Source organism: Podarcis melisellensis (genome assembly GCF_964234715.1).
Source record: "Podarcis melisellensis genome assembly, chromosome: 5".
Taxonomy (NCBI): domain Eukaryota; kingdom Metazoa; phylum Chordata; class Lepidosauria; order Squamata; family Lacertidae; genus Podarcis; species Podarcis melisellensis.
Genome location: NC_138537.1, coordinates 51,621,323 through 51,628,779, shown reverse-complemented (window position 1 = coordinate 51,628,779; position 7,457 = coordinate 51,621,323).

Sequence of the window (7,457 nt, the reverse complement as noted above, 5' to 3'; positions counted from 1 at the left end):
GAGGGTTAGACAAACTCCTGGAGGAGAGAGGGCTATCGAAGTCTACTAGCCATGATAGCTATGTTCTGCCTCCATGGCCAGAGAGGTAGTCATGCTTCTGAAACCAGTTGCAGGAAGAGAGAGGGGTCCTGTGCTTGAATCCTGCTTCCAAGTTTCCCACAGGCATCTGGTTGGCTACTGCTGTGAGAGCAGGACGCTGGACCTGATGGGCCATGGGCTTGATCCAGCAGGCCCATTTTATGTTCTTAAGGCACATACAGTGGTACCTTGGGTTACAGACGCTTCAGGTTACAGATTCCACTAACCCAGAAATAGTACCTCGGGTTAAGAACTTTGCCTCGGGATGAAAACAGCGGCAGCGGGAGGCCCTATTAGCTAAAGTGGTACCTCAGGTTAAGAACAGTTTCAGGTTAAGAACAGACCTCCAGAACGAATTAAGTTCTTAACTTGAGGTACCACTGTATATAGTTTTTCCTAATGAAAATCCCAAGTTGTTGTTGGTGGTGTGTTGTTTTTTAATGGAACCGAGTGAGCACAGGCCTGAAAAGTCCTTCAAAAGTGTGAGCATTGCAACAGCAACAACAACAAAACAACTACAACTTTTGTCCATATACCAGAAGTTGCATATTTGTTCACAAATAGGCTCACTATATTTATTTCCCCCCTTGCTAGTGGGGGAAAAATCCTGCTTTGTTGCTCCTTTCAAATAGCCCACTTCTGCCCTCCTGCAGGGATCAAGATAGCTGGTTCATAATGGAAAGTGCTATAATTTGAAACCTTTGCATTCTTCTCCCTGGTGCTTGCTGGAAGGCTCCAGTGTGTTTGCACAATGATCATAATGTGTATTTATTAATGGAAGCACACAAAAAATGAATGCTCTGATAAGACATTGGCCTTTTTATAAATGCTGGTCAAATGGCTATGCTCCAAGATGTAATTTGAAAAAATAAAGGCAGTACAGCTGGAACACTTTCCATTTGGACAATTGCATGCTGCACATGCTTTATTTGCAATGCTTTTTAATTGCGTCATTTGGACATGGACAGACAACAGTGCTGATGTCACCAGACTCTTTTATGTTAGTAAATTGGCCAAATTTATGACACGGACATACTTTAATAAGCTATACTGCAATATATTTGCTACCAAGCCATAAATACGTTTTCATTACATATGATGTAGATGTGATAGATATTGTAGTGGCAGCCCTAGAAGAATTATTAGGGCAAGCTGATTTTTTAAAAAAATGAATACATCCACATTTTGAAATTTGATGTAAGTTCTTTAATTTAAAATTTAAATTCATTATGTGGCTTAGAGTACAATTAACTGGGGGGGGGGGGAGAGATTTGGCCAATGAAAACAAAGCACTTAAAAGCATATGCTGCAGGAATTTTGAGCTAAGTAGCAGTAGATTTGGAATTGAACAGGATACTAATTTTAAATACCGGTATTTCTTCAAGGACCTACCTGGAATAATTTTCAAATTATAATTTAGAATCTGTTGTACCATAATAATGTGAAATGAAAACACAAAATATAATTCAGCAGCTTGGACCCAAAGAGAGGACTTGCCTTCCTTTCATGAGAAGGCATTTCAGGATTCAAATGCCAACTTGGCTGTGAAGCTCACTGGGTGACTTCAGGCCAGTCACTTTTCACTTTTTAAACATATTACATACACAGCCACTACTGAAGGAAATGGTTTAATTTCTTGCAGACAGGATGCACCTTTTAAAGACAGCTCCCAGTTTATCAAATGTTGGAACCATACCCAAAGCGGAAGCACAGTTTCCACCAGTTGAAGTTGAAACGGGGCATATAGAGCAAATCAGAAACTCCTAGTTATCAGTTACATCTTGCAGTATTGAAGTATGTTTCTGCAGGACAAAACCACCTAAAATGTGAAAGCCTTCACCTGAATTAACACTGCTGGTCTTGTTTGCATTTTAGTCTCTCAGTACTTGACCCATTGTTTGAAATGAATAGCAAGGCAAGCTTATGGAAGAGTAGTATGTGTCGTCTGGAAGCACAATTCTCTAAACATGTGATTGTTTCTTTAGACCTTGTATCACATACGGCAATAGGCAGCAGTGTCAACAATCACTTATTCTTTCCGCAAGTCAATGAGTTGCTCCTTCAGAGCACTCAGCATGGAGCCAGCCAACAGCCAACATAGCATGAAAGCCAAGTAATTCTGCTGAAGCGGAGAATCAAGTATCACCAGCTTTTAGAAGAAGGTCTGTGCTAGAGCTTTTCTTGATTATCTTGTTTCCATGGAATTATGGATACATTCAGATGATCTCCCCCCACCCCCAAGAAACAATCACTTTTACAAGAGCATTTTGCTCGCACTACATGAAGACGTTCGCAGCATACTTTTATTTGTTCATTTGCGGCAGCCCCTTATTCTTCACACAATCTCAGGCCAAGGAACAACATTACAATACAACAACAAAAATATTTCATTTAAATACAACTTAATGTAAAAAAACAAAAAGCAAACACCAAGCAATGTGCTAGCAATGTACAGTAACTCCATGAGCCAAGAGAGGGCACTAGTCTAGCCAAATGGCTGTGTGAATAGTCACATTTTTATGTGGAGCTGACACTTTATTATCATGGGAGGGGAGGGCATTCCAAACTGGGATGCCACTATTCAGGGTGTTTTTTTTCTTAAAAAAATGTTTAGGGGTGCTCTCATTTTCCTACTCTCATTGAAATACTCCCCCTCAAGGAGGCCAAACTTAGATTCACAAAATGTTTAGAAGAATGCGTACCCCTGCGTGCCCCCAGAAAAAAAGCACTGTCACTATTGAGAATGTTCCTTTCCAAACCAATATCAGGCTTTGACACAGCTCTGTTATGTCAAAGAATATATTCTATTTTACGCTGTTGGTGTCTTCCTGGGAGAAACTATCCTCAGAATTGTGGTGATATTAGATCAAGTTCCATTCTCTTTCATTTCCACATTATTGTGAGAGACACTTCAAACAGCTGGGCATGCTTGTTTGACATTTCTGACATTAGAGCTCAGTGGAAGAGCACAGATTTATGTACAGAAGGACCCAGGTTCAATCATGCCTGAAACCTTGAAAAGCTGTGGCCCGTCAATTTAGATAATATTGAGTTAAATGGAACAATTGTCTGGCTCAGAATAGGTGTCATGGACTCTGTGGTTCCATCAGGATGTGTCATAGTTTGGCTACCCCAGATGGACAAGGAGGAAGAGCCGATGGAGGGCTGGAAGGCTGGCACAAAGGCATGGAGAAGGGAAGTCCTCTGCTTTTGCCTCTGGATGTCAAAGAGAGAGAAGCAGATGGGCCAGCTCTCTCCCCTGCCCCTTCAGGGAATACTGAGCCTTGTCAGGGAGCAGGCAGGACTTCAACCAGTCAAAGAGAGGGGCAAAACAGGAGGAGATGGCAGTGGTGCTGGAGGCAGAGGGACAGGACACAGCCTTGTCACTGAAAACAAGGTGCCACCTTCTTTGGTGGGTTCAAATGCACCCAGAGAGAGCACATGTCTGCAAAGCAGGCCCACAGAACAAGAGTGTGTAATGAGGAAGCTCAGCCTGCCTCGTCTTTAAAAGTTTGGCAGAAGGGACATGTTACCTTTCAGGACGTCTTCGAAGCATCCATTAGGTTATGAATCTCTTAGAATCTAGACTTCTGGACCTTAGGTTTGCTGCTGAGCCTATACTGCTATTAGTCTTTCTTACACTTAACAACAACAACAACAACAATAACAACAACAACAACAATTTTATTATTTATATGCCCCAGCCGCTCTGGGTGGCTCTCAACAAAATATTAAAAACACCTCTTAAGTGTTCCACACTTCTGTTTGTGCTGTGCCTTTCCCCCTTGCCCTGCTCCTTTCCCGGAGAAAACCTGCTCTTTTATGCTAAATTGGAGCAAACGTCAATCTGGAAAGAACCCCAATTGCTGAATGAGTGCTGGACATTCAGCGGTGGTGTTTGGGGTATGTGAATCTGACAATAAGGCAGCTTCTGGTGCTCCTATGGCATTCCATCTCCCACCCATGCCTATTTTCAATTTTCCCTTTCCACTATGTTTAGTTTGCTTTAGGGTTTCCATGCCTAAGGTTTTTTCTAAAGGTTTCCTTTTGTTTATCTGCAAGCCTTGGGGTTGCACCAGGTCTGTTGATATCTCCCTCTTCTGTGTGTATGGTGCTGTTTTGGGGACTTAAGAGTCCATACTCAGTGCCACTTCAGAGGGGCCACCCAAATTTACATCTCCAGAGTAATTTCAAGACAGCTTCATATTTACCTATGTATTCCTGGAAGCACTAGTTGAGCTTTGGGTGAAATTGTGTGCGTTACTTTTCAGTTATATCAGGGCAAGCTTAGAGGCATTGTAGAGCAGTGTTTCCCAACCTTTTTTGGGCAAAGGCACACTTGTTTCATGAAAAAAATCTCGAGGCACACCACCATTAGAAAATGTTTAAAAAATTAACTCTGTGCCTATATTGACTATATATAAAGTAACTCTCTTTAATAGGAATCAAATAAACACAAAGAAAGTATTTATAATTACTTTATTATGAAATAGTAAGTAAACAGAAATATGAAAAATTATAAAATACTTTATTCAGTGCGCAACCTGGGCCTGTTTGGCTGAACACAAAGCTGATATTCTGGCTGGAATCGAAGAAAGACACACACGTAGCTCTTCGTCAACAGCTCTCAGTCTCTCTCTGTATTTAGTTTTTATAGCAAATGAAGGAAGAGTAAGCAGGCTGGGGTGGGTTAAGTAAGGGCTGAAAGTGCCTAGATGAAGTGGGGGAAGCTAGAGAGGAGGTACATTCTGACGTTTGAGGATAGACTAGGTTCTTTATGTGAATGATAGGTGAGTTATTTGACAGATCGAACTGAGAGCAAGGTGTGGCTTGTGTAGCTGGGGTGGACATGAATGTTTGGGGTGCAAACCCCAGGCCGGCCAGGTCTGAGGGGGGGCAGGGAGAGACGGGCCTGCCTGCCTCTGCCTGCGCTGTGGTGTGTTTTGCCCCGACCGACGGACGGACCGACCTGCCAGCTGTCTCCGCAGTAGCAGCGCGGACTGGAGCTCCGTCATTCTCCCCGCCGGTGCCCGGGGAGGGGAGTGTGGGGCGGCCGCTGTGGAAGCGACGGCGTGCTCCTCCTCCTCCTCCTCTTGCCGGGCTAGAGCCAGCCGGCTAGCGCTCGCCCCTCCTTGCTCGAGCCGACCCCGCCGCCGGGGGCCTTCCCGTCCTCTCAGCAGCGCCGCCTCGCGTCCCTCGTCCGGGGGTTGGGAGGGGGCTGGGGGGGAGAAAGGGGGCGAGGGGGAGCAGCCGCCACCGCTCCTGAGGAGATTCTGAGGCGGTGGCGGGCGACGCGTGGCGGAAGAGGAGGGGTCCCGCCAGCCCCGCGTTTCTCTCTCTCTCTCTCCCTCACGGAAACCTTCCCCTCAGCTTCTGCCGCTTTTTCTCTTCTTTCCCTCTTCCTTTTTTTTTTTTAAAAAAAAGAAAAATCTTTCCTTTCTCTCTTTTCCAGCCCCCCTCCCCTCTTCACGGAATTTCACTGCACTCGGGCGCCGCGGCGCGCAGGCGCACTGCTCGCTCCTCTTTCCACGCAGGCGCCTTCTCTCGCTCTTTCGCCTCCTTTTCTTTCTCTCTCGATGGTCCGCCTACAAAGGAGCGAGGGAGGCGCCCGCCATGTTTGGATTTGCATCCAGCAGGAGATGCCGCCACCGCCCCGCCTCTCGCCGCCCGCCTCGCCCGCCTCCCTCCCACGGCACACCAGGCAACGTCTCGCGGCACACTAGTGTGCCGCGGAACACCGGTTGGGAAACACTGTTGTAGAGCATAAGTAAATATCAGGCAACCTGAAAGAAATTTGTAAGTCATTCCAAACAGTGCTGTTATTTTGGAACAATAGCTGCCAAATGAAACTAAAGATTAAATACCTAGAATGGTGTGATGCAGGCATAACCTTTATTTGTATTGTTTTGCATACATTAAAGCACATGATAAATTATTCATTAATTCCTAGCAATCAATCATGATTATTGAGGTTACTGAAAGCCTCTTTATTTAAATACTCTTTGCTTAAACCATAGGAAACAAACATAAAACAACTGCTTTTATTGGACAAACGTCATTAACAGTTTGCAAAAAGATCAGGAACTCAGAACGTGGATTTTTATTTTCTCACTTCTTACCAGCGGTGTGCTTAGTGGGTGGTTTAGCAGGCCCCCTCCAAGACCCACATCTTTTATGCTGGGCCCTGGATCTCTGGACTCCTTTACCATTAAAAGCAAACTTTTAAAAAATCTGGCTTGCATTGAATGTAGTGCTCAGGAACTGTCCCATGAGCACAAGGATTTCTGCTTGTGCAGTGGGACTTTCTTCCCTCACAGGCCCCCTAAATCTGTTCTGGGGGTATCCCCAAGCCTCTGGGGCAGATTTGGAGAGGGGCACACATGGGGGAGGGGGCAAGTTCCATTGTGCAAGCAGAAATCCTTGCACTGGCAGGGAAATAAATTAGTGCAATGTTGGGGGGGGAGCCTTTGCTGGGGACACTATGAAGCACAGTGGCAGAGAGACCCCAGCCACACCATCTTAATTCACTCAGGCACCTAAACTTAAGTACCTAGCAGTGCTCCTGCTTCTTATACGGGAAAGACAATCAGCTCAGATCAAAATGTCAACTGTAAAAGGAGTCCAGCATAATCAAATGATACATATTGAAGAACTGCCCACTTGTATTGAAGCAGGGTTTTAAAAGTCAGAGCAGTGACCCTACCAGGAATACTTCACTGATACGAGAGCCTATATACCTAGTTCTGCACTATTGAACTTTCTGACAATCAAAATGTACTTGTATATAGCATTTGTGTGACAAAGAGAATCAAACCCACTTTCAAGACCAAGTGTAAGCACCATTTGGAAAATATTCATGCATTAGGATGACAACGCTTTTCTGTGATCAATGTATACATTAAGTTTCATTGATTTAATCTTTGTAACAGCACTGCTATGAGATGGTGGTATTTCACTGTGAAAATGAAAGAGGTTAGTGAGAAGGCACCAGTCTGTTCAGCCAAGTTATCATTGGCAAAATTTGGTATAAGAATTTAAAGTGCTTTTCAGACTGCAGTTTTACAGAAACACTGACAGTGCATGCCCAACTCTGCCTCTCTGAAAATATTATAGTAGCTGCAGCTAGAACATTAAATCAGATTAGTTGTGCACACAATGACTGCTAACTCAAAGCAAGTGCATGCCTGGGGGGAGGAAGCTTTGCTGTTTGCAAGGTGAGTTTTCATTATGTGCTTTAATAACAGGAGTACATTGTTGTGAAATAAAGTTTCTAGTGATAGTACTGTAGGAAATAGAAGAAATACATTCACTATGCTTAATAAGAAAAATTACGGTATTTATGATTTTGAGAAATTATTGGGTTGTTTTGGGTTGTTGTT